The sequence below is a fragment of the Alligator sinensis genome, unplaced genomic scaffold (genome assembly GCF_000455745.1).
Source record: "Alligator sinensis unplaced genomic scaffold, ASM45574v1 scaffold1304_1, whole genome shotgun sequence".
NCBI classification, from domain to species: domain Eukaryota; kingdom Metazoa; phylum Chordata; order Crocodylia; family Alligatoridae; genus Alligator; species Alligator sinensis.
The window spans coordinates 415,646-426,240 of record NW_005842920.1 but is presented as its reverse complement, the minus strand read 5'-3'; the positions used below and the strand labels follow the sequence as shown (position 1 = coordinate 426,240).

General features: G+C 37.4%; 1 long non-coding RNA gene across 1 annotated transcript in view; it reads left to right on the top strand.

Moving 5' to 3' along the window:
• The window catches only part of LOC112548095, a 28,086-nt gene extending 21,552 nt beyond the window's left edge, over window positions 1–6,534 (top strand). The window contains exon 3 of the long non-coding RNA XR_003091890.1: window positions 5,926–6,534. This is a non-coding gene — a long non-coding RNA (uncharacterized LOC112548095). The remainder of the gene's footprint in view (window positions 1–5,925) is intronic.
• Window positions 6,535–10,595: the final 4,061 nt, after the last annotated feature.

The window sequence follows — 10,595 nt, the reverse complement described above, 5'->3', positions numbered from 1 at the left end:
AGCCGCAGATAGCGCCCCCTGGCAGCGGGGCAGTACAAGGGCAGCCTCCCGCTAATTAACACCAGTTAATCAATTAACAACAAGGCATGGCAGGCGAGTAGGTGGGTGGTTGCCCCCCGGAACAGGGGTGCGGGCCACGTTTAGGTAGGCCCAGATCGTGTACCTGTCACACCCATCAATTCTTGCCTGTTTGCAAGCAGTAGGTCAAGAAGAGTAGGTCCCCTAGTTGGTTGCTCCAGCACTTGCACCAGGAAGTTGTCCCCAGTACTCTCCAAAAACTTCTTGGATTGCCTGTGCACTGCTGTATTGCCCTGTATTTCAGAATGAACACTGCTAGTAGGCTCTTTAAATGAGGCCAGTATGTAGCTTGGACTTTTTAAGTGACATCATGGTGCTTAACTTTAAAATGGAATCTTCCATTATATTACACTTGTCTCACATGTCATATGTGCAAATCCAAAATTTTAATTTAAAACATTTGAAAAGTGTAATAAAGCGGGAGGAAAGATTTGCACGTCTAAAACTCCGTGACCAGTGCCAACTGAGACTTCAAAACTGGCCAGAATAACCAGCTGTCATACATTTATCAAATAAAAGCTGGTACCTACTATTAAATCAGTTCTGTCAAAGCAGGTTTACTGCTGATAGACAAATAGACAGAAGCAGATGTAAATATTTTTAAAAGCACTTGGATAAGCACTAAGGAGAGAAAACAGTAGTGTTTGTTATGTGTCTAAATTGAAACAAGATGGCACTGTTTCAAAATGTTACTTTAATTTTAGAGGAGGCAGCTGGCATTGCTATTTGACTGCCTGTTGAGTTGAATGATGGTATCGATAAGGGTTAAAGGACAACAGTGATGTTATTATGCTTTAGTCAAAGAATGTTATGACTTAATCCAAAACCAAGGGATACCAGAGGGACTGGAAGCTGTATTGTTGTATGAAGTCTTCACCAAAAAGTGTACCAAATCCAGTCATTGTTTTAACGCATATAATTTGTGACTACTGAATACATTTATCAGTTTGACAGAAGATCTAAAGTATGGAGAAAGGAGTCTCAGACACGGATGTTACTTGTAGTAAGAAAGCATGTAAAGGGAGAAATTGCTGGTTCGTGCTTTAGGTGGATGACATTCTTGGAAAAAGAGATCCATGAATTTATCAAAAAAGTATGAAATTGGCCATGCCCAATCGCCTGCTACTCCTCTTTAAAGTTGGAAGTTCTCTGTAGCTGAATGGTTTTGGACTTCGGAACTCTGAGACAAAAGGATTATCACAGGCTTCATTGCTAACAAAACTAAATGCAAAACTCAATTCTATTACTTCTTGGCTCAGTAATTTCTTCTCTCTCTCAGATACTTACAAGCACACAAACATAAGTGACTCTTAGAAATCCTGCAAACTATTTAAGCACCTTTTTCATGCTGGGGAAGAAGCAAAGGAGAGAGGTTGTGTGAGAGCTTCCTGACATGGAAAGCTATTGCACACAGTGAGGATGTGACCACAGACCTACTTAGGGAGACTTCTGGTATAGCCTTAGTGCTGGCATGGATGTTGGGTGCCTGCCAATGTTAATATTTTAGTTGCTACCACTAATGCAAAAGTGTTTCTTTCTCTCCAAGCCCTTTAAAAATCCTTTAAGTTTTTCCATGAAAAGGAATAAATTTAGAGGTAATAAAATACATTTGGGATTTCTAATAAAGACAGAGGCCTGATTTATACACCATTTCCACACCATTGATGCATGTTTGCAATTCATAAATTTAATTCTCCTTTTTCCTTTTACATGGCCTCCTCCTGTCACATGAAGGAAGGGCTGGGTTAATTACACCAGGTGAAGCTGGTACAGACACATATATTGTGTTCCACCAAGACAAACATACAGTATATTTTCCCTCCTTAAACCTGGGCCATGTGCAAGGTGGATTGTACATAAATAAGTTGCGCTTGGTTTATACGTAAGTGCTCTTGCATGGAGGAGAGTGCTAGGAGCATTTTTAGGACAAGCCCAGCACAATCCATTTCCTGAGATGATGTCAGGGTCTGCTTTTTCTTGGCTTTTGGGGATACCAATGGAATGACACTATGACCACATGCTACTTGGTAGAATTAGCCAACTGTGCTTCCTACCCCAAGGATCTCTTGTGATCTCTGATAATACTGTGCTTGTAGTTCCACCAGTGTTGCATGGATCTGTGTATCCATTTTACAAAAACAGCAATGTGTTAAATGCAGTATCTGTTTTGAATTGTGATTTACTCAAATATGCAATTTAAAGCTATTTTTTCAATGTCAATCTTGGCATTATATCAGTATACACATATATACAAAGCACAGTCTTAAATTTCCTTTGGAAAAACTGATTAACCCATACCTGTTTCTCAACACTTGGCATATTGTTAATTTCAGACCAAAGCACTCCAACAAGAGCTTACCCACATTTCTGGCTGCAAGTACTCTGCATGCATTCATTCTGGACCTGAAGCAGCTGCAAATGGAGAACACGTTCCTTGTTATTACTAAGACTGGATATTGAAATGAAGCAGCCTGCATGACGGGCGTGCTGCAAGATATAAAATTGTCTCATTAACCTTAAACGCAGCACCATTAAACTGGTCAAGAAAACAAGACAATATAACATTTGGGTGCACAGCATTAATTTATTTACTAATTTTTATTTAATCAGTAACAATATTTCAGTGAGCCAGAGTCTCTAACACAAGAGATTCTTTGGCCAAGGGAGCAGCTACTGTATCTTTTTATTTCATACTCTTCTCTTTATTGCATAAATAAGCAAGTAAGAAATGTAAATGCATATTGTGCTCACAGTATGCATAACATAACACATGCAGGACCTACAGTTAGAAAAAGCAACTTTGATTGTTTGGTTTGGAGATGCTACTGATATTTATTATTTTGTGTTATTTTAATCATTACATCTTGTCATTCTTCCTCCACAGCTTGCAAAGAATCCAACCTTTCTGTCAGTGCATCTAAGTGCAATACTTTAATTAGCTTCCATCTCGACTATGCCATCCATCCACATCCATTTGTCCCTAAAATTATCTTCCTTAATTTCACCTTGTCACATCCTCTTTTTGAATCTGTCTACCTGGATTTTTGAATCCGTCTACTTGAATCCATCTACTATCTGTGGCTTCCCCTTGTATACCACATCAGGCTTAACCATGTACAGAACTCCTATTAACTTCTTTGCAGAGACCTGGAAAGTTCAGGCTCTTGTGTTCTTACAAAAATAATACTATAGGCTCACTCTTACTCATCTGAGTGCACAAATGTTATGCACCTGCAAAACTGGTGGCTGAGTTTCAAAGGTCTGTTTGATAATTTGGTCTTACATGGCTTGAACTAAAGAAAATTAGAAAACCCAGACAATAAGTTACAATAACATGCTATCCAAACATGTCACTTGATCTGAACTTTGACTTGTATTCAGACTTCTTACAAAATATTACTTAAATATTATTTTCTAGGTTTTATTTTATTGGCGTATTTGCTTTTTTTACTTATGGTGTTTTAAGAGGAACATGACATACTTAACAGAGATAATATAATGAATTAGAAAAATAGGCTGTCAGGGTATTCTTAAATGTGTATATGTTTGGTGATATGGACTGCTACATTGCATTATGTCTTACATGAATCCTGGACCACTGGGAGAAGACATTACAGGCAATAGCTGTTTTTTAATATTTCCAAATAGTTATCAATAGCAGACTGTAACAACTCCAAAGGAACCTTGTATCAAGGAGTGATTGAGTAGACCTTGACACAATTGACCATTGTGGTCTACCATGTCAATAACTTGCATACTGAAGAGAAATCATTAGTTTGCAGATTGGAGTCCCATGCAGTACTCTGTGACCCATCTGACTATACTGTCTCCAATATTAGTGTATATCAGTAATATGCATAACATATTCTATGGGTACATACTTATGCAGTGGAGAGCTATTATGTACCAGTAAACTTTATATTAAAGAGTCTAAAAGGTATTTTCTTGGACACTTCTATTCCATATGGTAGTACAGCTACCAATGAAACTGTTGTATTTTCATGGTCCCAGATTCAGCAACACAGTGTGAAAGGAGTTTCTTGTATCTTTCTACTGAGAGAAGACATTTTCTCTTTTGGCTGAACAGTAGTATGAAAAAAAATCTTTCTGGAAAAGGAAGATTAAAGGCAAGCCTTAATGTATATCCACAAAGACAAACACATTCATAGTTTATGTTTGAAAATCCATCATTAATGTGCACAAGTGTATTAACATAAATGTATTCTACATAAATGTACAATATCATGTGCCTGTGATATTGTATAGTATATAATAAAGCGTTGCATTCTTTCAGCACAACTTCAGAGGGTCATATTTAGTATTAACTTTGAATTCCTTGCTTTAGTGGCTTTGTCAGAACTTTAATTTTATGGATAAGTTGTTAATTTAATTAAGGTACTATGCAAATTGTATATGATTTTTGTCTGGAAATTTTCCGTTATCCTTTAAGCATAACAGTTAATTAAAAATACTTATTAGTAATGGGTAAACTCTCAAAGATTGGAAGTTCAGAAGAGCATACAGAAATTCGTATGTATACCTAAAGCTTCTCAAAGAAATGAGACTGCGGCTCTTTTTACTTTAGAGGTGTAATGGAAATGTTGTGAGTTTCTGTTCAGGCAGGAATTACCATCCGAACACCAATTCTTGTCATGTCATACTTCACTTTTTTTCTTCTCATTTCAGATGAAGAAACTAGTATAGAAAAGTACAATACTAGCTAACACAAATTTTGTAAATCACAAAATGTAAATAATAAAAAAAAGTCTGGATAAATTAAAAAAGAGAATGTTTGGGCTCCTCTCTACATTATCCATACTGGTTTCTTTCTTCCAAACCAAATTCTTCTGAAAATATTCAAGTCAAGAAATAGCATGTTAAAGTTAGCAGGTGTGTTCCACTGTGGACATAGCACTTCAAATAAAGATTTCATTTGTTGCAGTCCAAATGAAGTCCCTTTATTTCACAAAGCACTGTGCATGAAGAAGGGCCTGATCTTTCTAGCTTTTACTCTCAGAAGTAGATTTTGGACTATGAGTTTGGTAGACCTGAATTAATAAAAGTTTAAGAATACAGGAGTGGAACTTTTATCCATGGCCAGAAATCTTTTCACTAGCTTTTTAAACCTTTTCTATTCTGAAATTCTGGTGACTGAATGTGAACTGTCAGTTCATAACTCAATTGCTCGATCAGGTTTTAGTCAGAATACTAGGGGATATCTTTTTCAGATTAAGATTGGATTCAACCAAAATGGTGGAAATCTCAACAGAACAATTTTTTTTTTTTTTTTTTTTTTTTTTTTTTTTTTTTACATAGTAACTGAAGGGACTGCATGAGATTTCTATCACCTGGGGCTGTATCCTAACTACAACTCAAATCATCACTGAAATTGCCCACCCTGAGTCTATGCCCTTGTTTAATCTCAAACCTGAAATCCAGAACCAGCATAAACTAATTTTGGATGGATATTCTGCCTCCTCAGTCCATCTCTGCACCTAATCAAAGACAACTCTGTCTAATCCTAGATGTTGCATTTAAGAAATTCAGGGACTTGCTCCACCAAAATCATAATATAAAATATGATACCTTTTATTTTCCTGTATTTTCTGTACATAATCAAGATAATAAAGTGGGTAGTTTTTCCTAATTCCTCACTAATAAAAACTGGAGTCATGCTATGGTTTCAGAACCTGCCATTCTTTTAAACATGAGATATTTAGTTCCAGGTCTCCCATTAGTTCCATGAAAACATGCATGTGAGCAATTGTGTGCCCTGAGGTGGTGTATTCATGGTTTTAGTATAATTCTTTGCTTATAGACTTAAATTTGCTTTTCTTTTTCAATAAGGACTCTTCTAAAAGCCTAATTTTGGACCCATTATACTTTTGTTTTGCCAAAGTATACATCAGTACTGTGAAGTATGGTGGCACAATTGCAAAACAGTTGCAGCATAAGCAGAGGTGACATGACGCAGCGATGGTGAATCAACCTATGGTAAAGTGATTGCATTATATTCTGTAGTTTGTTCTGTGTCAGTGAATCCCTCTGTCTACTCAGGGCTTTTTAACTTCAGTGGCACCCTATGTTCCAGTAGATTTTCAGTTAAGTCAATGAAGGAGCCACATGGATTCTGATTTTTTTTTGTCTGTCTACATCAAAAAATACAGTGTGTCTTTAGGTCCAAGTTATCATTTCAATGCTATAACATTTTAATAGTTCTCTATTAGCATAAAAACTGTTACTAGAAAAAAAATTATAATTAAAGTTTTACAAAAACAACAGCAACCTTGCTAAAAACATTTCTTAAAATGTTTTGCTTTGATATTTTTGATGTGTGGTCTGGAAGTCCAGGCCTTTTGATTCTTAAAGTACAAGCAAAACAGAGTTTATAAGGGTATATATGCCTTCAGCGCTGAAAGCATCTCATATTTAGAGAGAGCTGGATTCTGGATAAACTTTCTGGGATATCTGGAGTATGAGTACAGCAGTCAGAAAACTGCCACTTGCAAGGGTAGTTATTCACCCTAGCTCATGCCAGAATATTGAAAGTTTGCCTAGTGAACATTCCCTGGAATCAAAATGACTTATTATCAAGTTTCCTTTGCTTTTGATCCTGTTGTAGGATGATGTGTTTTCCTAATGATGCAGAATCTCTCGTTAAGTTCAGGAAACAGGATATAAGGATAAGTCAATTGACTGAATTTATTGGCATAATAAAAAAGCCCCTATTACCTTCAGCAGTCAAGGCAATACAAGGTGAAACACTGAGCTGTAAAATTATTATGACAAAACAGTTTAGTATTTACCTGACAGAATAAAGAGAAAATACTGTATTTATTTTTGAAGCAGAATTTCAGACATTATGACCCAAAATTAATAGTGGTAGCCTGTCATTTATATTGTCATACAAATATGTTTCAGAATGCTCTCAAGCCAGAAATATATGCTATTAAATCATGACAAACTACAAGAATTTTTTGAAGTATTTCCCAATGTCTGCTCTATGTCTCCTTTTGGCCTTACTGAGTTAGTGTTAACAGCTGGGACATTTTTTTTTTCCTGCTTGTAATACAATTAAAAACAAATTTAGCAGCAGAATAGATGTTTTGTCCATTGGAGGCCTGTTAGTTTTTAGGAAGGTGATTGGCAATGTACACAGCTGTTCCTGACAATTATAAACTTAGAACAGGAAAACAGGAGAAAGAAACTGAATTGACCAAATATGGTTTCCTCTGTTTGTCAGTGGAAAGCAAATCTTTGGGCTGGGTTGAATTCTCCATACAGCACACACAAATCATACTTTTAAACATGCTGCATTACAGCAACTGCAGATGAACTAAAGATTCTCCATAAGATTCCAGAGCAATAAATGCTTCTAAACTGCAAGGAACATATTTGGCATGTAATGGAAACAGTTGGAGATCCGGGCTAATGCTAGCTTCATCTCACTTAGTTACCTCAAAGGGAGAAAACACCCCTCTCATTTCAAATGGAATATAGTCAAAGTGGCAAAACCTGGTGTATGTAAAGCCATTGGGCTGGGGGATTAGGGTAGCTGCATACTTTGCTTTTGTTGGTCTGACAATCTATGAACTTTAAAAGTCCTATGGCATTTTATGTAAAGAACTCTGGATTAATCTTGGTGTCCTTGGCCAAATTTAAGTGATGATAATTAAAATTCACTTACCTGATCTCTCCCTCAAGATCTTGTTGTGCAAGGTATTAGTCTGTCTTTGTTTTAAACACCTACTGTGGTACAACACAGAAGTGACTGCACTTTTACAACGGATGAAGTGAATGGCCCTTGCACGTAATTTGTATATTAGTTTGTAAAATACTTTAGGATCATAAGGAATGAGAAGTGCTATGTAAGTGCAAAGCATCATTAATATTATATAAATGTATAGTCATTAGCATTAAAAATTCAGAAACAAATTATTTCTGGTGTCAGAGCTCCTTAATATGTTTCCTAATGTTACACAATAGGGAAGTAAAAGTAGGAGAAAACGAACTTAACATACTAGTGCCAAGGAAGACCTTGTGTTTCAGAACAAGAGGCACAAGTAGGAAAGCCAGTAATGGAAACATTTTAACTTACTCCAACTAGTGGAGAAAAAAATCACATTCCAGGCCCATTTACCATGTCTCTCCACTGTTTCTCATCTCCTTTTGATGTTAGTCTGCACCACAGAATAGTTACAGAGCAGATTGCATTAGTAAAGGGACAAAAACAAAGAGGAACAGCAGGGACAGTACAGATGCTGTGGAAGGTAAATGTAATAATGATATTGATGACTTTACTAATTTATTTAGTGGACCAGAATTTAGCATGGGAATGAGGATTAGTTTGTTGTCTATCATCATTATTTCATTCATCAGCTATACGTTGCCCTTAGCAACTGGCATGCTCTTTGCATGTACTATTTTTAGCTTGTTTTACTAAGAGAGATTTCCTTTTAGTTCTCTTCATCTGTTTTTGGTGAGTAATAATAACAATGCATGTGTTGCTCTGTGAAGGATTCAGAACTGACATCTCATGACCCCTGAAGAGCCAGCAGACTATTTGGTTCATTGTTCTTTGGTTTGTAGTTTCTTGGGAAGGGCCCAAACTTGCATTTCAGCTGTATATGTTAAATGTTTTAACTCTGCAGGTGAAAGAGCAGCTGGCATTGACTATGGCAGCAGAACCTGCTTTTGCAGGAGGCCCATATGTTATCATATTTATAGTTTCTTTTCAAGGAGCCAGTTTCTCTTTGCTGCTGTGGGAGAACTTTCAGTTCCTGATTAATTTTAAAATGTTGGTTGAAGTGATCAGATAAGATCAGGAAAGAGAATAAGGATACACAGTTTGCCTCCTTATTCATGCTCAGAGCTGAGTCTGCTCTCCCATTGATATGCATGTATAACTCCCATTCTTCACCTCATTGACTCTCCATCCCATTTCAGTCCTCATCTGAAAAAATATATTTTCTGCATCTCCTGTTACTTCTTACTTAACTCTGTAACTTTATTACTGAGCGCTGTGAAATGTCTTGGGATATCATTTCTATGAAGGATTCCATACAAAATAAAAAAGTTATGTTATATTTCTATTTGATTGAAGCTATGTCCATGTGTTCATGCCAACAGACCCAAAATGTGTTAAGGATTTGGCTTCAAATGTGCTTTCTCAGTTTCTCTTTCCTGCTATGCTGCAGAGGGAAGGAACACAAGGTATGACTGCCAAGGGGATAAACATCACCTGGTTAGGTTTGACTTTGAGGTAGTGATTGAAAGCAGGTGAATTCAGGCACCTATACATCAGGGCTGTCCAACTACCTGCTCACAGGCTGTGTGAACCTTGTGTGAATTGGCAGCCCCTCCCCCACCCAGGCTCCTACCTGGCCTTTGCTCCCCTATTGGTGTGGCTGCAGCAGCAGACAGGGTCCTGGGATACCTTCTGGCTCCTCTTTTCTGTGCCTGTCTGAGAGGGTAGTGTAGCTTAGCCTGCAATATGATGCATAGGGGAGTCCTTACTTGTGATCGAGGGGGCGGGGGTGTCTGCTCATGGATATGGTCCAGGGAGAAGGGGAAAACTGTCTGTCAATTGTGTGTGCTGTGCTCTGGGGAGAGGGGCTGCCTTGGTGTGCAATGTGTGTGTGTTGGCTTACCTGCTTGCTTACGTATGTGATGCAACAAGGGTGGACCATGGGGCCCATGATTGCATTATTACAGCTTGTAGGGCATGCAGCCCCCACTGGTGCAGACTGGATGAGGTGCAGGCCCTGGCTACCCAGACACTGGATAGCCCTGATATACATGAATGAATCCATGATCTTAGTATGATTCTAAGCAGACAGGTGTTTAATACCAAAGAAGCTATACTATCACAATGCTGAGCTGAAGCAGTGAAAAAAAGACTGGACATAAGAAGTAAACCCCGTGACATGGTCTTCCAGAATGGGGTTGGGGCATATGCCTATGATGCAATAGAGGCACTTACACAGCTGCTGTCTATATTGCATGGCCAATACCTTTATAATCTTTCCAGAGTGTTGTATTTATTTTAAAGAAATAAAGCAATGAATAATATTGCATAGTTCATGAAATACTACATTTCTTCTTGCTTTGTTCACTCGGTTACAAGTAACAAAGAATTTTAGTAACAAATAATTTTAGCTTGTTTATTAAGGTTTATACTTGCTGGCATGTTCACTTTTGTGAAGTTTCACAAACTTTGACAAAAATTTATAATCTTTTGCAGACCTTGAAACTTTGGCAAGGGATTCTATTTTTGTTGTTAAAGTTTTGTAAGTAAAAACTCTCATGTTCACTAACTTTTTTTCCCCCAGTATGGAAAAAGAGGCTAAAGGCCTGATCCAAACCCATTGAAGTCAGAGGGAGAGTTTCAGCTGACTTCAGTGAGCTTTGGATTGCATCCTAGACAAGGAGAGAGATCTGCTCCCCTTTGCCCTGGATGTGTTTGGTATGTGTAGATCTTATTTAGGTTTATAACACTTGGGCATGCAAGCAGATTA